Source organism: Aythya ferina (genome assembly GCF_964211825.1).
Source record: "Aythya ferina genome assembly, chromosome: 14".
In the NCBI taxonomy this organism is placed as follows: Eukaryota; Metazoa; Chordata; class Aves; order Anseriformes; family Anatidae; genus Aythya; species Aythya ferina.
In genome coordinates this window covers 13,459,610-13,481,591 of record NC_140312.1, presented here as the reverse complement: position 1 = coordinate 13,481,591, position 21,982 = coordinate 13,459,610, and the positions used below count along the sequence as shown (strand labels likewise).

At 45.7% G+C, this 21,982-nt stretch overlaps 1 long non-coding RNA gene across 4 annotated transcripts in view; it reads right to left on the bottom strand.

The window, feature by feature from the left end:
- Positions 1–21,982, bottom strand: part of LOC311444367 — a 217,535-nt gene that overhangs the window by 91,889 nt on the left and 103,664 nt on the right. The window contains exons 3-4 of one of the 4 annotated variants that reach the window (XR_014697852.1): positions 4,933–5,090; positions 3,907–4,496 (exon numbers count right to left, since the gene is read on the bottom strand). This is a non-coding gene — a long non-coding RNA (uncharacterized lncRNA). Of the gene's footprint in view, positions 1–2,020; positions 2,207–3,906; positions 4,497–4,932; positions 5,091–12,748; positions 12,786–21,982 lie in introns of those variants that run through there. The other 3 variants (XR_014697851.1, XR_014697853.1, XR_014697854.1) reach the window with 3 other exon arrangements.

Below are 21,982 nucleotides of genomic sequence, written 5' to 3'. Positions count from 1 at the left end.
TATTAGCATTTTTCCATACATGACAGTTTATTTTTTTCTGGTTGTAATCACCACTGCTGCCATTTAAACCATTTTAAACATTGCTAATTCATTATTGTCTGTGTTCCAGCTGGAATCTTATACCATGGTAGCAAAGTTTGTCACAAGTGCTATTAAAACCTGCATTTTGTAACATGCTTTCCAACAAATTTTGTGGGTTATGGGAAAGTTCACTAATTTACAGTTCTTTCACATATGTAACAAGGATGATAATACAAATTTAGCACAAAAAGGGGCAGTGAGATTAAATTCACTATCTGAAAGTACATCAAGATCCTGAAGAGACGGTGCTAGAGATAGGAGATGCAAAGCATTATTACCCAGCAAGTGTCATATGATAAGGTCAGTATGTTATTAGCTAATGAAATACAGACTTAATATATTCCCAACTGGATATGGAACAGGCAGGATCTCAGTGTATTTTAATAGAATAATGCTAATTCGAAAATCTGGATTTAAGTAAGAGGTGATGGGCAGACCAAGCAACTTCAATGCTTTTTAACTAACCCAGGAGGGATAATCTGCACGCCTGACATCCCAGTTCCAGACACCAGCACTGCCAGTGCTAGGATAAATTTCACAGGCTTGGGCACCTTCTTTTAATTAGTAATACCTAAAGAATAGTCAAAGATTTAATATAGCTAGGTATATCATTATATTAAACATACAACAGGCATCACTGTGCACAAATTTTCCACTCCCTTGGATCCGTGAAGCCCCAACTAGACAATCCCTTCAGAAAGGATGCAGAAAAGCTGGGAAAAAGTCTTTCACCATGGTTTTGATCCATGTTTCCAGAATAGACCCTAGCCGATATTGTGTCTTCGTTTGAATGAAAAATTGAGTCTTGTAAAAATGTGTTTCCTGAACACTGAAAGAAAATAAAGCTCTCTTAATCGTGACTCTTTAGAAAGAAAAAAAAAATCCTCCCATTTGGTTTATTTAGCTGTCGTTTGCTATCTTGCTACTGGCTAACTATTTCTTACTGCTGTTTTCTCCATATTTGTGTATCTTGTCTTCACACTTACAGCCCAGCAGCCTAACATTCCCCAGGGGCTTCCTAGGACCACTGACATTTGTTATTCCCTTCTCCTATGAGCTAAACATCACTTTTATGTACTCCCAGTTCGTCCCTTTGATTTGGAGGCAGCTCCTAAGTGTAATTGAGGGCAAGGAAAATGACAAATAGTCAAATATTTCTGTCTTCACATTCCCTTATTCCTTCTCTTATTTTTGTCTCTTGCTCCTAACATCCCCCAGTTTTCCCACTTTCACCCTGTCCTGGGAGCTAGAGACATATGTATTTTCCCTCTCAATGTTGAAATCAAAGGTTCTTTTCCAGCACATTCTCCCTGTGGACTAACATGGAAATCAAAGAGCAGTGTTTGCACACAGACTGTGAACCAAACACAAAAGACCTTTATAACACTTACAGGTGAGATTACTGACTGCAAGACTATCTCTTGTGTATATGCTCTACAGTGTGTTGATTCCCAAAGAGTATATGTCCCTTAAGACTGAAGCTCTCTCGAAACACGTATTTTTTCTCCACTGATCACAGAAGGGGTTTACGCAATACCGCAAGACAATACAGATACTGAGGTATTTCACTGAGCCAGGAGAAATGCCAGTGTAAGTACCTGATCCAACTACAGTTCTCTATTGACAAAATACTCACTGAATCAAATAATCCCTTACCTGGGTCAACTGAGTCACTGCTTTTGAGGAAGGGTAGAACACGGGGATTAACTAACCTCTTGAACAACACAGGCCAAGTGCAGCTTACCCAACACTGCTACAGTAAACCGAAAACATCTGTTTGAGCTAGTAAATATTTTTAACTCTGATTCAAAGAATTCAAGGGATGAAGCCTCTACTGTGAAAGAGGGAAAAATAATCAGTTTAACCTGCCTAGGCTCCTTGGTGGACAGATCCCTCACACATTTCACAGCAGCAGTGAAAGCTTCAGCGGGAACTCTACCTTCTAGACAGCAAAATCAATCAGCATCATGGCACAAATCCACTGGAAACTGGGCTCTTCTCGCTCCAGCTCTGCAGAGCTACTGGAACCGCATTGCTCCCCGCTCCCCGGCTGGAGGGCTCGTCGTGGCTGGACAGACGGATCCTCCTGCGGTCCTGCCAGGCCCCCAGCCAGGCTCCCCAGCGTCTGCAGAAAGAGCACATGCAGAACTCCATCAGGGTAAGTAATGAGATGTAAATGTATTCCTTCAGAGGTTGATCCAAAGCCCACTGAAGTCAATTATTATTAATGTAATTAGTACTGTATAAGCTGTTCAAGACGTAATTCAAGTCAGGTCTCCATCAAGCCAGACTGTGTGTATATGCAGAGCAGATTTAAAGGGTTTACAATCTCAATAGGTGTGATAGAAAAAATGAAATGTAGAAAGGGGATGTGAGGAGATATAAAAAGAGCAGATAATTTGCCACAGAACGCAAATCTCAGTCCTATGTTTTGTCTGTCAAATCATGTACCCTTCAGAGGGAATTTTCAGGAAATGTTAAATCAACATTGTGCTCATTAAACAGTATTTTAGACCTTTATTTCCACGGAATTTTACCTCATCTTAAATTTTCCTTGATTTTCCCCCGCCCTCATCAAACGTAAGCACACCTCTTATTTCTCTAGCAGTGGATATATATTCAGGGTCATTCAAGCCAAGGCAAAGGAATGACCCTGCAGTTACCAGACTGAATGAAGAGCTGAACAAAAGCCACCATGAGCTTTGCTTTCTTCTGTATCGGTAATTTAAAAGGACTGAGTCACATTGTGCACTTTCTGCACTCCTACACAGCCTCCTCCAAGGTAACTGGTTCACTCCAGTGTCGCGGCCAGATGCCAATCCACAATAACATCTCTGCGTGCTGGCACCAGCCCAAAGTCATCTTTTTTTTTTTTTTTTTTTCTTCAGTACAGAAGGGAGAGTTTGCATTCACAGAGGGAGGGGCGAGCAGCAAGCAGCGGGAAGGGCGCGCGGCTCAGCTCGGTGCGAGGAGCATTGGCTTCGCACAACACCCTCTCCCCCAGCTCCCGGCTGCCGCGGCGAGAGCACCCTCTGCTGCTTCGCTCCCTCCTGCCAAAAGGCCCAGGCAAGGCCACAGCATCTTTGAGCCCTTCCCAAATGTGCACCGCAGGACCTGCCTGGTCCCCCAGCTTCCAGCATCCCACCTAGGCCAGCATCCGTCCTGTTCTCCGGGCACTACAAGCGCCCACTCCAGTTTTACAGGTGGCAAGGTGGGAATTACTCACGCCTCCATCCCCAGTTCTGCAAACCTGCCAGTTTCCAAGCCAAGAGATTGAAGAAACATGGCAGGAAACTTTCCTTGTTCTTTAATTCCGGTGAGGGGGCTTCTCCCCTGCGGCACGCCGCGTGGGTGTAGCTGAGGATGCGGGCTGCATGGCAGCCCTCGGCCCCGGCACGGGCTGCATGTGGAAATTTTCCTAACTGCCATTGCTATTAGGCCATATGAATGCAATTATAATATTCCAATAGAAATCATTCAAGTATGTGGTAAACCAAGGGAACATACAAGGGAATGTGTGTAAGATAATCTCTCTATCGTGCGCTGCAAGGACACCGGGATGCCTTCCAGAATCCAAGAGCTCCCCACACCTCCCCGCTGCTCCCGGAGGAGCCCGGCGGCAGCTGGGCAAAGCAGGGCTGAAGGGACGGGCACTGCCGGGTCGCCCCCAAGCTGGAAAGCCAGGCAGCCCCACCAGTGCGGACGAGAGAAAGGAGCGGTAGGAAGGTATTTTGTAGCTGGAAAAGGCAAGTCAACATGTAAATCCTAGTTAAAATATCTTTATTAGCAGCATTTTAATCACTTGCAAAATCTGGAACAGGATCAAACCAAACATAAGGCAGCAGCTGCTGTAAACAGCCGTTGTTGAAATGGAAAAATGATTAGCGCTGAGGGAAGGATGTCAGGCATAATGAGCCTGCCTCGAGCGCTGCTGCAGCCGAGCACCGGGCACTACCGGGCACCGCAGCCACGCACCTCGGGTCCTCCAGCCTCACGTGGAGATCCCCAAGCCTCACCTCCGTTTGCATGTGGGGATCATGTCCACGATCAGGACCAGCCCCTGTCTGCACTCTGTGTTAAAAGGTGCAGTTCAGCCTCTGCTTTCAGGGGAGGGAACGAGAAGGCTGAGGCAGGAGCCTCCCTCCTTCCATCCCACACCAGACTAACGCTGATAGTCCTCCAAACTACTGCAGAATTGGAGAAGAGTGATTATCCACCAAAGCCTGAAGCAAATCCCATCCTCACATTGGCCGTGTGCTGGCTGGGGCTGTATGGCACCATCTTCCCCTCCTCCTGGAAAGGCGGCTCCGGGCCACCCATGGCTGCTGCTGGCCCCAGGCTGCTCCGAGCCTGGGCGCCCATCAAGTGCACAAAGCCCCTCATGCTTCAGCTCCCGCCGAGAAAACCAATGCATTCTGAAATGCCAGTAAAGAGCAAGTAAACAGCATCACCCTGACAGCAAAATGTTCACAGAACAGAAAGAAGTTTTCAATGTGTATTTAAATAAACACAACTAAGTTAATAAAATGGGAAAACTAGGCTTCAGAAGTGGTCACACAAAGCAGTCAGAAGGCCAGGGGCTTCCCTTCTCCTCACATAGGAAACAAGTGGCAAATCTTACACAAATTCATAGATGCTTTAGTGTCATAAAATCACTGAATTAAAAGAACTGATTAGAAGACATATACAAATGCTGTGGTCTCTTCTCGCTCTCCTCTCACCTTTACCTACAGGTACTGCAACAGCTGATCTTTTCCTGGACACCTTTTAACTAGGTGTCACCTCCAGACAGCTAAAACCAGCTCCCACTATTGTTCCTGGCATTTCTGAAGCAACCAGAGCTGTACTTGCCTGATTTCAGTGGTTACTGGTGCAAGCCATGAAGGTCTCAGCACCAGCAATGGGTTCAGGCGAGCACCACGGACTGCCCGCGGTTGCACCTCTCGGCAGGTCAGGCCTCTGCAATAGCTGGCTGTGCAGCTTTCACTCCCTCCTTCAAGGCATTTTCCCTGGTGTGGACAGGTGGATTCCTTAGCAAAGTGACCATGAAAACTAGGAATATTCACTTCTTTCCCAATAGGGACAACTCTGCCAGGGAAAACACAGCAGAGGGATCAGACCCCAAGGGAGCGCTGTTGCTCGCTGCGAACAAAACCACCCCCACCACAAAGGAGTGGGAAGCATGCATTTTGGTGAGTGTTTTTATGGTTGGTATTAGTATCTCTTTTGATATTTGGCAAGCAAAATGGAGCTCAGGCAATGGGTGAGAAAGCTATAACACTCAGCCAGCATGAATGTGAATTTTTCATCATTTTAATAAAAAACACTCAATCTGCTTTCACTGCACATGCCACCGTAGCTATAGAAAAGGTGCAAAATGAACTTTTAACCTAATTTTCAGGTTGAACTAATCTACATAACAACATTATATATTCAAGTCACCCTGAAGAGAAGTTCAGATATATCTGCTGCTCTTTAATGTTGCAGTCTCAGCGATATCCCTCCTACACCAGCAGGGCTTATTATGATGTCTTTGGTTTTCATGTTGTGCTGTTGCACTTGAGTTACACGCTTAAAAACAACTGGCCTGTCTTCCCCAGTCAATCAAACCTATCGAGCATGGCTCATGCCACTGCAGAGCGTGCTGGCTGCCAGGACAGGGGCCAGAGCATCCAACAAGAAGAGCCAACCAGTCCCCATGACTTCGTTGGACGCATTTCCTGGCACTTCTGCCCCCCTTCTCCCTGCCCTTCAACCCTGCTACAAAGTCTACAAGATGGGCAATGAGGAATGCACTGAGCTATCTTCAGCTGGCCCAGACTACCACAGAAAAAAAATCTTCTCTCCTGTCTACTTCTCCCATAGTTTCCTCCCTCATCATCGTCAATACATTTTAAATACCTTAATACTAATAATATAAAAATACCAATTCTGTTTGATATTGCTAATAATATTTTTAATGATATTTAAAATGTTTGAGCAGTCTCCCTGCTCCAACAACCCCTGAAAGATGATTAACCAAAGCCAGATGTTTGGGTCCAGCACAGTGCTGAAGCCACGTGATTTGCAGTGATGCTAGGAGGCCAGGTGGACCATTCAGGCATTATTTGAACAAGACCCAATTACAGAGCTTAAGCCAACTGATAAATGGTTTTGCAAGAACAAGAACTGCTCTGTGACCAGAGCTCAGAGAAGCCATCAGAGCATCTCACTAAAGCCCAGAACATCGGTGGGATGATGCTGACCACCAGCTCAAGCTGCAGCTCTTTGTGATGCCAAACATCCAGCAATCACAGCTGTCCCACTGAGCCAGGGCAAAGATCCTTGTAGTCTAGGTCATCATGCATGCGTGCTAATTGGAGAGTATCAGGACAGGGTGAGCACAGAACCATAATTGCTCTCACACAGGTTTCACAGCACTGGTAACCACCTTTCATGAAAACAAGTGACAGCATCTCCCACCTGAACAACTTGAAACTTCTTACTAGTTAAGGGAACAACTTGAAATTTCTTATTAGTTAAGGGAAAAATTTCATGTCTTCCGTTATTACTTCTTCACTGAGGCTGATCCGTCAGCAGAATACAACCCTAAATACCCTCTGTAGGGTGTCTTAAAGAATAATTATTCCAAAACTAAATTATTTGTTCCCTGTGACCTGCTTTTTTTCCTCATAAAACAGAGAAGGCTACAGCTACAATTGACACTGCAGCATCCTGGTTCCTTTCACCATCTGAAGAGCTCCTCTCCCCTTCTTCATCACCAGGATGTCACAAGAAATTCCAACTTCAGAAGCAGCTTGAATCATTTAGAGTATGAACACAGACACATGCCATCATCACTCATGTTGTCATGATGAGCATTCACCTATTCCTTCACCATCCAAATTCAAAACGTGGAGTCTGAAAACACTATTGTAGGCTTGAGAAGTGCCTTCATACTCCTAAGCTATTAGTCTTACCTGAAGCTGGAGAAAAATAAAAGCATTGTTTAGTATTTTTCATTTCCATAAGGGGGAGCCTGTGCATAGAGGATTACTGGCTGGTGACTCTCCAGCCCCAGAGAATTTACAATCACAGCTGACTGAGACCTGCTCGGGTGTCAGTCCCCGGCCTGGGATAGGGCACAGCAGTTCAGCACGGGCACCGGGGCCTCCGTGCTTGGGAGCTGCCACCTTGTAGGAATACAACAGGGCACACTGCTGCGTTAACCAAAGCAATGCGACCCTTCCACTAGCATGACTTCTGTTTGTGTAGTTGTGTTAGTGGGAGGTTAACGTCTTTGTTCAGCTCACGTGTAAGTCATAGCACCACCTGCACAAATGACTCTGCAGTGCAGAGACTGACTCCTAGTAAATATTAACATTTGTGGGATGAAAAATTATCGTGAGGGTTATGAGTCAAGATCTGCATATGGGTTATGTGGTAACAGGCTATTGACTGCTCATGGTTAGGCTTGAAATTAAAGGTTTTGCTGTAATCTGTCTTTAGGAAACACCTCCTGGCTCAAAGGGGAAGTAAGCCTTCCTACGCTGGATGGCAGTGGTCCTGCAAGGTAACGGCTGGTTAAAAAGTCAGCAGAGAGGTAGCAAAAATGTCATATGCAAATTATCATCTGTGATTTGCAATTTTTCATACACAAGCCAGGTAATAAGCTACAAACATACTTAATTTCCTACACACAACATATAAAAGTTGTTGAGTAAGAAGTTAGGAATGAAAAATCCAATGCTCTGAACAGTTCTGAGGCAACAGGTTAGAGTTCCACTTCAAGTTCTCTTGGAAAAACATCAGCCTTTGTGCTTAAACCTGAACTACTTTTTTGAAAAGAGTGCTGGCCACCACTCAGTGCTGTAGAAACAAGTTGTCTCAGCTTCAAGGTCTTCCAAGGTTTCTTTCATGGGGTAAAACCAAACTCCCATACAGAGCTCAAGGCCTCCTGCCTACATTCTCAGAGCCAGCTCTGAACAGCCACGAGCAGTTTTCTTTTCCTTTTCAAAGCTTTTGCTTAGTTTTATGCTCAACTTTTCATTTCTGTTCTGTCATTGTTATGACTAACAAGAGCATTAAGACAAAATTCCCCAGTTCCTGTGTGTGCGTGCAGGTTTGTGTGTTCAATATTTGATCAGTTATTGTATTTCATCTGCATAACAAGATTTATGTTTCTCAGGCATTACATTCACATATATTCTATTTTTGTTATACGTCACACATTCTGGGTTACATTCCAGTACATCTACAGACTCAAAACCTACATAAATAACAAACACAAGGCCCAAGCATTCCCCTCTAGCCATCCTGTCCAGCAGAGTAGAGACAAACTACTCTAGCTTTAGGTTAATAAGACAAGTGCCCTACTGGTTCTGCCTCGTACAACCACCATCCCTCATACCTCCTCAAAAAGGCAGCTGCTTCAGCCCCCCGACTGTCATTTTCCCCTTCTCTTTACCATAATCTCTCTCAACTCCCTAATATTCTTCTTAAAATACAGGAATTGGAACTGTATCCACAACACAAGCGGTGGGCATGCAAAGGTTTTATAGTGTTTGTTTGTTTGTTTGTTTTTGTGTTTGTTTGTTTGTTTGTTTGTTTTTCTGGTGCTCTTCAAATTCTTCTTAATTTCCTTTTTATACTTGACCTCATAGCCTAATCGCCTCACATTTCCATTGAGCTCCTGCACAACAGGAAGCAGTTCGCAATATTTCACTCATGCGCACAAATCAAATGCATCATGAGAGAAAGGTTTTGAGATTCTTAGTTTCTTTGTTCAGTCTTGAAAACCATTCGGATTAAGAGGTGTTACACAGCTTTCTTCCACAGCCTGAAATAACCTGCACTGAGCAAGCCTCTTGCACCTACCACAGAACGAACTGCACAAAAGTGGGGCTCCCTGGGCTGAGAGTGGGCAGAACGAAGCCATCCCATTCCCAGCATATGGAACGACAGATTTCCAGAAATCTCAAGAGCCCATTCTACACAGACTCAAGACGGCAAGAAAACCAGGCCACTTACTTAAATGCCTACAATCCAATTCAGGTGTATAATTCATCATATCAGTCAACAGATTTCTGTGGGATCCAGAACAGGTTCAGCACATTTGGGGTCTCTTTTCCTCATGTGCAAACCCACAAGGATACTGCTTGTTTCCGGCAAGGCTTTTCCTGCCTCATATAAACAAAATTCTCCTGATGTTTGTCTCTCAACAGGGTGCCAGTCTCAGATGAGGCCATTGTACAAATTACCAAGAGCGTATAAAGTCAACAACTCCAGTGACATGAAGCTTAGGTGAGAGGCATTAAAGAATGAAATATATTCATTATTAAAATAGCTATGGAAATGGTGAAATTCATCTCCTGAAAGCTTCCAGCTGAGCCTTACTAAAGTAAACGCTCTAGTCCCACAGAGCAGCATAGGCTTCACAGAGGGATTGTGCTGGGACCCCTTGGCTTTACACACTTCTGGATCTCGGGTGAATTATTTGACTAAATGGGTTGCCATGAAATAAAGTCGCTTTTTAATTTACAATAAAACACATCCACATCTACAGGTCGGGGAGACAGATAGTGAGGAGATACGCTATCAGATCACAGTAATGTTTCTTCTGGTACAAGACTAGGGGAGAATCAGTCCAAAGAAAACTACTTAGCAGATTGAAGCAGTCGAAAAAAAAAGTACATTTACTTGTTAATAGCTAATAGTCTCAGATGTCTACGGTACAAAGCAAAGTATTTGAACAGCTTAAAAGTTTTATGGTTAGAATAACATTCAATAAAAAATACATTTTTGCAGGACTGGTTAAGAAACCACATGCAGGCGGGAATTCCCGGAAACCCCAGGGGCAGGCACGTTCCTCTGGAGAGGAGCAGGGTGGGGAGAAGGGAGAGGCCTTGCTGGGCTGGCCGCCTATGCCAGGGAAGAAGGGAAAGGACTTTTTTTCCCTAAAATACCACAACTTTTCTCCCTCAGGCAGGTCTCGTAGACTGTACAGACCAGACATGCAGGAAGGGCTGGACACTCATGGGTGGGCGGTCACAGTACTCGTACCTCTCCCCTTCCGCTGTGCTACACCAAATTTTAGGTCCCTGCTGTAGACTCCAGCCTACCACTCAGCCACAGCCACTATGGGTAAATGCTAACATCCAGGACAGACAGAAGTATTTCTGAGGCTCCCAAAAGGTCACCAACTCTGCTTCAAAGGAACAAGCCCCGAGATCTACGGTCATGAACCCACCACAATCTGAATCGCCTCCCAGCTCACGCCAGCTTTATGCCAGGAAAATTCCAAATATGAAAGCTGGGTGATGTCTTTGCCATCTCCCCAGAAACCTGCCATGTTACGCTGCATGTTTCACTGAAATACCACATTCGTCATCTTGTTTAATGAAGAAGTCATGAACTTTCAGAGCAACGCTTGCCTCTGGACAGAGAGGTGCTGGGCCAAGCTTCAAATATACCGACGCAATGATTTACAGATTTGTATCAAAACCAGAGCAGGAGAGTTACCACTTCTCACTATTTGGAGAGCTGAAACCAGGTGAGATGCAGTGTTTTCTAATAAGTTTGACCTAGAAGTTTAGAATGCCTTTGATTCCAAAATTCAAAGTGAAAGTCAGAGAAATGAACCCATATGAACCAAACCCAAGAATGCATCTCCGCAAAATGCTGTGAAGTGAAAGCCCAGCTTTGCAAAAGCTTTAGTTGACGTCTTCCCTTCCAGGAGGCTTCTAAAACAGTTACTAACTTCTGACTGACCAAATGCAAAATGCCTTCACTGTACTATTCTCAAATGGCTTTAAAAACAACTAGTTATAGATTACGTGTGCATTAGAAAATGCCTTCATCTGGCACAAGCATCTTACGCGGTTTCCAGGAATTACCTTGTTTCACCGTAATTGCAACTGATGTCAGTGTGTCCTAAAGAAGTGTTAAGCTGGAGAAGAGAGGGAAACGCAACAAATACCCTAACAGAACCAGCAGGCTTGCATAACGTTTACCAGTGTTTGCCTGACAGATGTCTGCCCACACTTGAGAACATCAGAACCATGGAACACCAGCACAAGGAATGCTTCACCAAGTGCCACATAAGCACATCACGACAATAGGTTCCCATATTCCTGATGTATATGCACAGACACATACAAGATGTATCTTTTCATTAGATAAAGTAGGTCTTGCTGTCACCAAAATTCTGTGAAATGCTTGTATACTCCTCACAGCACCTGGGCTGGTTTTGCATCCCCAAAGTCCTCTTTTCCCTGCTCCAAACAGCCTTAGGAAAACCACAGCACTCTGCAAACAAAGCGCTGAGAGAGCAGAAGCCCTGTCTGCACAACCTGCAGGAGTCCTTTGGTGCCGGACTCACGCCCAGGCCTCACGTTCCATCATCTGTCCTTTCTGCCAGTCAGGACTGCACACGCATCACTCAGTTTAATGTAAAAATCAATCGGTCATGCTCAGCTTGGACAGGTTCAGCACCAAACTCCAATACCTTATGGATAATCCATTCTTTCGACAGTCCTTGTGAGTCCTGGCTCAGTCAATCCATAATGAGCCCCAGAGTAAGGTGGGCTGGGGCTGCTACCCCTTGCATCAATCACCATGGGGGAAAAAACAAAAAACAAAGCAAAAAAAACCACCACATTTTCTCTACTACATCCATCCACCTGCATTTAGTTGATACACTTAAATTTGTGATCAAGTCTGAAGGGACAGGTGCATTATGGCAATACAGATAACTGCACTGAGCAGATGATACGAGAGGGCAGATCAGTGTCCTCATGCCTGCAAGTGCAAATACTCGAGTGAAACTGCAGACCAAACAGCCAGGCAGCTGCACAGTTACAGCAGTTTCTGAACTGCTGCCCACTGACACTTCCCACCACTCCTCCAGCCCAAAGAACGTGAAAGCTATCTTTATCCTCCTACTCTTCCAAGCCTTGGTTTACATGCACGTACCTATTTTTTTTTCTCACAAAGTGTTGATGTAAAGAGCTGCTGGTCAGCGAGGCACGTAGCAGCTGCCCTGGGGATACTGCTCGTTCTGGATGAGAACCAGAGCTGCCTGCAGGTATCTGCACAAGCATGTTTTGCACACACCATCCTCGCAGCCACAGATGCTTTAGCTTCCTGGCCCGCAGTGAAGGGACCTCATCTCTAGAACAGATGCCAGCAGACAGATTTCCTTTGATGTGTTAAGAAGCCATGAAATCTCTTTGTTCTGTAAGTAAAATCATGTACCACTTCCCATACAGGGGGAATTTTGCTACCTACATAAAACATTATTGTGATCTTTAACCTTGCAGGGGAACCACGCTGCATGCAATACTGAGGAAAAATAACAAGGGAACAGGCAAACACACATGGAAAGATAGTTTTGTTACTCTCCGACGTTCCAGCTGTCTCCCTTTACACGTGCTCAGCACGTAGCCTGCTTTTCTGTCTGTATCCCCACTGTGCTCTCTTCTGCCTTTCATGCAGTTTTCCCTCCCATACCTCCTGCTATCCTCTCCTTCGTAGTTTCACAGCACCCTGATTAGCAGGGATGATGCTGGTGCAGGAAGAAAAGATGACTGTGGCAGCAAGCAGGAAGAAGAAACGAGAAAGAAGAACCACCATTGGAGAAACGAGCTCCGTCCCTTCTCGCACTCCACCCAACGTGACCACGCTCTGTTCCCATTTGTTTTCCTCGAGGCAGCCAGGCAGGGACCCTAATGGAAAGGAAGTGGGTCTGGAGCAGCTCGCTGGGAGGGAATAAAACACCAGTTTTTAACAGAATTATCGAAGAACAGGTCCAACTGATTCAATGGGTTCAGCTGAGCAATTACAAGAAGCAGCACCTCTCCACAGTATTTTCTAGCTGCAAGTAGCAGCACAGCAGCTGCCAGCAGCCTTTGGAAGGCCATGAAGGGCTCTTCAGGGCCCCTTCCAGGCTATGCATGGATCCACACTCCCTGTTCCCCCCCGCTTCACTTACATCCTGGCTTCCACACCACTGCCAGCCAGCCTTGGCCACAACGCACACCCTGCTCTGAAGCAGAGACATCGAGTTGCTACTGCCTGGCCACAGTTGCCATCTTCTCGCTTTCACACTGGGTTTGTTACGGGGTTTGGGTACCCAGTGACCCAGGCACGTGGCTTTGTGAGTGCTAAAGGCAAGGAAACCTGTTTTGCTGCACACTTCTAACAACAGAAAGAGCAAACTTTCCTTGAAGCTTTTCTTGCAGCTGGGGCAATCACAGCATTTCTCCTTCTGTGGGGTCTTGTTGCTCCCTGCAAGAAACACTGCCCGTGACAGCAAGCTCCAAGCACTCCTGCAGCCGCAGCACTTGCTGGGTCTCTACCTGACACGTGGCATCAAGAAGCGCTCACTGTTCTTTCTCCATCAAACCTGTCTGAAACCAGCCAACAGCTTCACAAGCAGCCCGAGAACAACCCAGCTCCACCCAGGCAACAGGATAGCATCTCCATTGTTCATGCTGGAAAAAACTAAAAACTGTAAGGTTCCAGTGTCACCTAAGGAGGCACAATGCAGGAGGCAGGGCTCCTTGTGCCTGCAGTGCATGGGGAGGAGCAGTTTGCAAGGCAGGGAGCTTACCCCTGAGCTGACAAGAGAGGCGAAGGCAGAGAGAGGAAAAGCAGGAAAACACCATGGGCTGGGGCCACACCCTGGCTGGGTGACACTGGCTCGGGTGCCCCATCCAACTGAGGGAAGGGCAGCTCCACATTGGGCATCACCAACTAACGCAAAAGGAAAGCACCCGTGGGAGGTTTCAGGACATCACTTTCCCGGGGAAAATTAAAAAAAAAAAAAAAAAAAGGCTAGGGGGTGGGTTATTTGAGAAATAATTTTCCAAACAGAAATTTCATTTTCTTACTCAAAACTTCTCTCTGCAGCTGTAAATTCTAAAACTCACATGTTAAAATATTTGAAAATTTTATGAAGTCTCATTCAAGACAGGTGTTCTGAGACAATCATTTTTTTCCTGTGCCCACCCTTTTTTTTTTTTCTTTGAAAAATGGGAGAGCAAGCAAATTAGATGCTTCGGTTGCAAATGAGAGGCTACCAGGCTTAGCAAGGACTCATTGCCGCTGTTAAGCAATATAAAACTACTGGCTCTGGGTTTTGTTTGTGCACAGCATTGGGTCTTTTGAAAGAAAAGTCAATGGGCTTCAGGCAGCAGCTGTGACAGGGAGACCCTACAAGAAATTTGCTTTTATTCATGCTCCCAAGGCATCTATCCTAAACGAAGGGCTATAGGTGCTGACAAGCTTCAGCACTACAGATTAAGCCAAGACAGGAAAAGTAATTGAGGGAGAAAAATAAACAAAGGAATATTTTAGTTATCTTGGGGATGAAAGGTTCTTTTGACTGGCTTCGCTAGTCCTCTAATACAACCTTTAGCTTGGCTTGGAAGAATACTAGATTCTCTATGGGATGCCAAGTCATGAATCCATCAGAAAAATCTATTTTTGAAATCTTTCTATCACACTACGCAAGGAAAAAGTTGTGTTGACAAAAGTGCCCACTGCGTCTGACATTGCCTTTCCTTGTTCGTTGCTTTAAAAAACATGCAGGAGGTTGGGACTACGGGATTTATAAATGTGTAGCAAACCCCGTCCCTTTAATCTGAAATCTGTCTTGCTTTGCCCTTAGGTTGACATTTATTGTTTAAAATCCTTGAGAAAATGTACTGAGGAATTGCCCATTCCCATCAGTTTGAGTATGAAATGTTTAAAGTGCACATATTTCATCTAGTGCCAGGTCCAGGATCACAGCCAGGTCTTGTTTGACAACCAGATGACTAACACAAAGGGGTTCCCCTTATGAAAACGTTTAGATATGTGAATTGGCACACGCGAGCAGATCACAACATACCCTTTTGGGAGCCAGATCACAGGCATGTGCGGGGCATATGGGCAGCCACATGAAAAGCGCGTTGCCACACCGAGCTGGGAGCGATCGCGTTGAATAATCAGGCAGCCAATTTGGGGGGCATTTTCTGTTTCTCTGTAACGCATAGAGCTGCTTAAGGGCGTTACATGGAAACAATTCCAAGAGTGAAAATGAAAACTGACCGCACGTTGCCGGGAGGTTAAGGAACGCTGATAGGAGAGTTTGGGATTACTCCATGCACACACAGCCCATGCCTTCAGCATGGCAGGTCATTTTCCCCATAAACATCCGCACGTGAGGCATCAGCTGAAGAGAGGAATGGTGCTTTCCTAGGGTCTTCCTTCCTTTAAATCCTAAATTTCACCTTCAATTCTCAATTTATTCCAGTTAAACAGAAGTATTTTCACACTGCCCATGCATTTGTCTCCCTGTGATACAAATTACTGAATCAAAAATGGGAGAAGAGTCCCCGTGATGTGCTGGGTCACACTTCCACAGCTGCCCCTCCCAGCAAATGGAAATAAAAATCCCCCTCCCAAAAAAAGTTTTAAACTCAAGAGATTGCTATGGATATTTGGGTGTTCAGAAGGGCTTTTCAACCCTTGGAACTCCATTTTTGAGCAATTAATTGAAACCTTTTACAGTTACTAGAAGTTGCACTTCTGCAATTATTTGACTCTAGGAGATTTTTTTTTAAAAAAAGCAATCTTAAAATAGCTGATGCTGTAAGACAGGGTGAAATGCAGGGATATGCAGACAAGCGGAGCAGCTGTGCAGTGTCATGAACAATTTTCACATGTGAGTACTCATCATTTCCCTACCAAAAGGCAAACACAGCCGGGTAGTTCAGCAATCAGCCTGCAGGAGGTCGCTAACGTCAGGCACGCACGACCTGTTCTGCTGCACGCCACCGCAGACTCGTTCCTAGCCAACATTCAAGTAACTGAGAAGTCTCCAAACAGAGAACTGCAGGGTACCAAGGGCAGCTCACTGCTGCTGCTGCTGCTCTCACGTGCTGGCTCTGTGCCTTCTCTCAGGACCGCTGGGTATCCCAGGACATAGGGATGCAGCTGCCATCCCTCAGTTATCCCCAAGGGGAACCTGAGCAGGCCCCAGAGCCGTCCCTGGCTGCATCTCTGCCGCCACTGCAGGGTGACCACCATGCTCCAGGAGCATCCCTGTGTCCACCAGGCTGCCGGACCTCTTGGGCTAAGGCCACGTATGGGCTGTTGTACTTCGGAGAACACACGGACCTTGCAACGACACAGCTGTGCTGTTACTTGTGCATCTGTATTTATGGAGAAACCTTCAATGGGCTCTCCAAAGGTACTTAATAACAGCAAATATTTTCCTGGGTGCTGCAAACATGGCAAATTTAAACTTACAGTGATATAACATGCAGCTACATTTATTAACATGAGATTTGTATTTTAAATTCTGAAGTTTAAAGAAAAGGTCTAGAAAGTCAGAGCAGCTGCTAAAATGGTGATACGATCAATAGCAAAGAGTCAACATGAGCAGTAGATGATGTGAAATGTATTCCACTTAGAGTTTTTAGCAGGCTTTCAAATACTGGTACTTTCAACTCAATTCAGAATTTTGACATTAAAAAAAAATAGGAAAGTTTTCAAGAAGAAGGTTTTAAAATTCAAAATGGAAGTAAATTTGAGAATGAAGTGTAGAAATATTTGTAAAAATGCCTATTTTTTTCTGTTCCTTTTTGTCACAGCCTCCTCCATGCCGCCAACCTCCTACCCGTGCACCAGCAGCGATGCCTGCTCCCTGGTGGCTCTGGGAGGGAAACCCCAGCTTTGGGCATTATCTCCTGGATTTCCCCAGCCTCTCAGTGTGGCCACACCATCTCAGCCTTTCCTTCCGTGCCCTGGCTTGAGGTGTCTGCTGGAGGCACCCTGCTCCGGGCCACCCCGCTGTCCCTGAGGCAAGGTGGGGACCTGCCAGCCGTCTGCGTCTCCTCTTGAAGTGGATGTGCAATGACCACACTGTTACGGTAAATTAAACCGGGATCTGACTCAGTAAATATTTTGCATGAGGAGAAGGTAACGCGATCACAAGGAATTTCTTGGCACGGGCTGCTCTCCCAATTAATATTTACCAGTCATCTCCCTGTCATTCCACCACATCATTTCCAAAATCCTAACAGCTCTGCACATATGGCTCTCCAAGGACATATTTTAGTTGAGGAATCTTCTTTTGCAGATCTTATGAGGTCCAGCTGTTCCTCCAGCACCAGCTGAAGCTTTGATTCCCTTCACTACCACCTGCAGATAACATGCGGCAGCGATGGGCGTAACAGGGCCGCAGACCTGCAGATGTCCTTAACAAAGCCAGTCACCAGTTTTTCTTTTCAGTTTCTTGCAATAAGACATTTCTAGGATATGGGTTAAAGTCTGACAGAACGACAACAAACAACACAGAAGTTTAGGAGAACAAACTGATGTGAAGCCCACCACAACCTCTCCATTAAAGCAATCTGGATGTAGGATCAGAGGACATGTCACCCTCATTTGGGCCATTTGAGCCATCAGGAATTAAATTATGAAATTCTCAAGGAGAATCCCTCTCAAGGAGAATTACACCTTATGCTCAACACCACCAAAGAGGTAATGCAGGGCTGTGGGGGAATAGCTGCCTTTACCCACTACGTTCAGGAACTTAGTGTATTCCTCCAGTGATGAGGAACTGACCTGAAGTCCTCTGATTATTGTCCAAAACGCTACTGAATCAAGAAGCAAGCTTCATAGTAAGGCACTTGGAAAATGCAAGTGGGGAGTGAACTGGTGGCATTCACTCAAACTTATTTTCTTCTATTTCTGAGGGGAAAAAAAGCTTTTTGAAGACGGTGAAAGACAGGATCGTTACATCAACTGGCCTTAAAAAAATATATATATAACTAACATCTTTGATTATTAATTTCTCCATTTTTTCCCAAGTTCCTGAAGACTGGACTGCTCCAACTATGGTAGTTTGCAGCCACTCCGGTGCCTTCCCTTCCCTACAGACAGCAGCTGCGGGCAATGCGAGAGCTTTTGGGGGGGCCACAGAAATGGTGGAAAGCCTGGGGTGTGCCCTCACCTGCACAGGGCTGCTGCCATCACCCTGACACAGCCTGCACGGCGAGGGTCCCACAGCTGGCACCTGCAGGGCTCCTGCCTGCAAGCTGATGGAGCAGGGGGTGGGACCAGGTCAGATGTGACCTCGCATTTATGTCATAATTAGCTTTTGTGGCTTATTAGCTAAGCGCTAGGTGACAAAACACAGGTCTATCAGATACAAAAAACGTAGCCATCAGTAATTACCTAGAAGTGTCCCACAGATACAAATTCAGGGTTTTTGCTCTCTGCTCTTCAACTATTTACTGTTGATACACACTAGGTTCCAAGGGCCTGTGACTGAAGAGGAGATCACACAGGCAACCACGACACATATCTGTCACCGGAGAGCTTGCCAGCATCCTGGTGGATGGGGGAGCTGGAGGTAAGTACCAAGCAGCTCTGTCCTCTGCTGCTGAGGCAGCACAACTTCACCCCTACAGGAGCTGAGAACCCCAAGCAGGGACTTCAGCAGCCTCAACACAAGGTGTGTTAGGGTTTCCTTGGCCATACCCATGGCGTGGATGCACACCCAGGGTAAACTCCTCATGGCAGTATGAGTGACTTCATGTTGATCCAAAGGAAGGAGGGGACTTCCTACAACATCCTCTCCTACCTGCTCTTCCAACTGAGTAAAGCAGAGCCTACTCTGCGGGTTAACACAGCATTATTTGGGTTGGAAATGACCTCACGAGGTCCTCTGGTCCAACCTCCTGCTCAGAGCAGGTCAGCGATGAGACCAGAGCAGGTTGCTCCAGACTTCAACCACTCTGGTCTTGAAAACCTCCCAGGGATGGAGGCCGAACAGCCTCCCTGGAGAATCTTGTTCCACTGCCAGTCAACTGGCACTAAACCAAGGCTATTTCAGTGCGTCTCCCACTCGGCCCCAGCAGATTACTCCTGGAAATCTGCCAGCTGCCTATGAAATCCTTGGTGAAGACGAATTTTCAAGTGCCTGTCTTACTGTCAGCAGCCTCCATGAGTAGGGAGTCACTGCGTCTCACCGTACAGGGATCGTGTTCAGAGCTGACAGTGAAATATCCTCCTGCCTACACACAAAAGCCACACATTTTGCTTCTGTTTCAGATACCTTCAGTACATCTCCCATGTCACTGTACAACTACTATGATACATATCAGCACTGTTATAGTAGCTGACAGCAGCTAGTAATTTCTAAGTAATTCAAGTTAAGATTGCAAATGACCTTCAGATAGCTTTGCGTTCTTACAACTTTCTGAAGTACCGTGGGGACTGGAGTCTGATAAAACTGCTTCCAATGATAACAGCAAGCACAGAGAACACACAACCACGATATAAGTAATTTATGTGCTTAGCTGAAGAAACTGGCAGGCTATTTCATATGCTTACAAATCAAATGAGCAAACTCCGTGTTCAATACCCTCCTCCAACCCCTCCCTTTTATTTAGTGTAGCGTAACACATTTCTTCTCTTTCATCATCATTCAGAACATGATCCTGAGCTGAATGCAACTGGGGCTGCTGCATTTGCTTCAGAGATTTCAGCACTGAATCAGATGAACATGCAAAAATAGAATAAATCTATTTTTACTCGCCAAAAAGCTGTGCATGAAGTAATCTCCACTTCCAAGAGGAGAGTACTCATCTCTCCCTCCTGAACATGGAAGCGCAAGTACATATATAAATCCACGTTAATTTCTTGCACAAAGAACTAAATAGAATTTAATTTCAGAAACGTATTAGGAACACTGCAAGTGAATGGCACAGAGCCTGTACCAAGGACTATGCACAATGCTGTCTTTCTGTTTATACGGTTTGAAGGATTTACCAGTATTAATCATTGAAGCTCTGAGCTGGCAGTCAGCACAGTTATTCTCACCTCTAGTCCCCCTCCGATAGGGAGCCACTTAAAAATGGTGAGATCTGCTTCTGGTTTGTATCATTTGGGGATACAAATGAGTTGTTACCACCTTATCTTCGGGTAGCGTTGCAGAGCCAGTAGTTGAATCCACATGACTGAGGTTCACATCAGGTGGGAAATGCTGAGCATGGGAAGAGGCAGGTTATCTTCCTGGGCTCCTTTCTTAGCTGCAGGATTTGCACCACACTGAGGAAAAGCTCCCTGAACTCTCCTGTCTGAAATACCTGACAAACATTCAAGGCTGGCAGAACAACTGGTAAAGGGGACCTGAATTCCTTACAGCCACTGATACCTTCGCTCTGCGAACCTGCACACATCCAAAGAAAAAAAGGGGATAATAGTAGCAAACAGTGTGATGAACTCATCATGGCCAAACCTGCAATGTCAGAAATTTAGAGTTTGGCTACGTGGCTCAGGTGTGACCCCGTCCTACACTGCTGCATGGCCCACCTGGCTAGAGAGAACGATCACCAAATGCTGTGACAAAGGAGTCGAGTGAACAGTACCGTGTTTCAAAGAGACACCCAGTCTGCTATCGGGCCAGGGAGCAGGACAGGACATTTTCGCTTCATTTTGTGTTAATTGTTCATACTGCCGAGCTGGCTGCCAAATAAACACAGCAGTGATCAGTGACCTTATCAGTTTTAAAACATCAATTATCATCATTACGCTAGTAAAACCAGCAACATGCCTGGAATTACACCAGTATGAAGGTGCTCTCTGACCAAACAACTTCTTGCCATATGGAGAAAACCACATCAGGCCATAGCACACACACACTCATTTAAGGGCTGTGTCACACAGCTAGTACTGGGGTAATGGTAACAGCACACCCTACGCTGGGGAGGACTGGGAGGGAGATATGACACTAAAAACCTCACATTTCTTGATTTTGTAGTATGGAAAATATCACATTGCTTCCAAATCCAAATACTCATCCTTAGAACAGCTGAGTTCAAACCCGCACACTGAGACCAATGCTCATGCCTTGCTCACAGGAGTCTCACAATGCCTCGTTTTTACCATGCCGACGGAGCCAAGGGTATCTTTGGGAGGTCCTGATCAGAACTATGGCCATCTGGGGGGCCCAGCAGTTACCGTTCAGCATCAAACCTCTTCTGGCTCAGCTGTCAGAGTCAGTGCCTGTGCTTCAAGAAGCTGTCACGTTCCCATGAATCCTACACAGCTACCGTTGCATCTCAGCATTATTTTAGGCATCGATCACTAATGCAAAAAAAGTTTCAGTCTGGCAGGCATTTTCCTTCTTCATTGAAAACCTGGCTGCATTAGGACTGATTTTTAAGTCCAAAGACAGGGAGGACTTCATTGCTTCTTGTTTTGCTTTAGCTAGTCTTAGAAGTGACACATCATCTATATGATTTTTTCCTCCCAGTATTATATTTTAAAGCAATTAAAGATCAAGACTTACAGATGTGCCTGCGAGGAAACTGGCATCCAAGATGTTAAATGCCTGCACAGCGCTGCAGAGTACAGTTCATATACACAGGAGGTTTCCACTAACTTGTTTGGACAAACTGAGTAAATGTCAGTGGGAATTCTGACCCCGTGCATTACATTAATCTTCGTAACTACTCGTCCAGATGTGTACATGTTCCTCGGATGGAGATGGATTTTTCTCAAGTTAATTTCTGCAGCCGAATGCTATTTGGAAGAAGAAATTGAGGCTCTGGCATCCAGAGCTACTCCTGTGCCTTGGCTCTGAGAGGGGCAGAGAGAGCTCAGGGCGGTGCTGCCCACCTCCAGCACCAAGGAGCAGCAGGGGACTGAAGGCAGGACACGGGGCTGCTGGCTGCCAGCCAGCTCCTTGCCCTGCCCAGCACTGCTCCTGCAGTCAAGCGGACACAGCTACATCAAGATGAAGCAGCCACAGGGGCACAGATGAGTGTGATTAACCTGATAAGGACAAACAACCACCGCAGCACGGACACAGAATCACAGAGCCCACATTCACAAGCGTCCTTTTAGCATGTGCAGTCCCTGC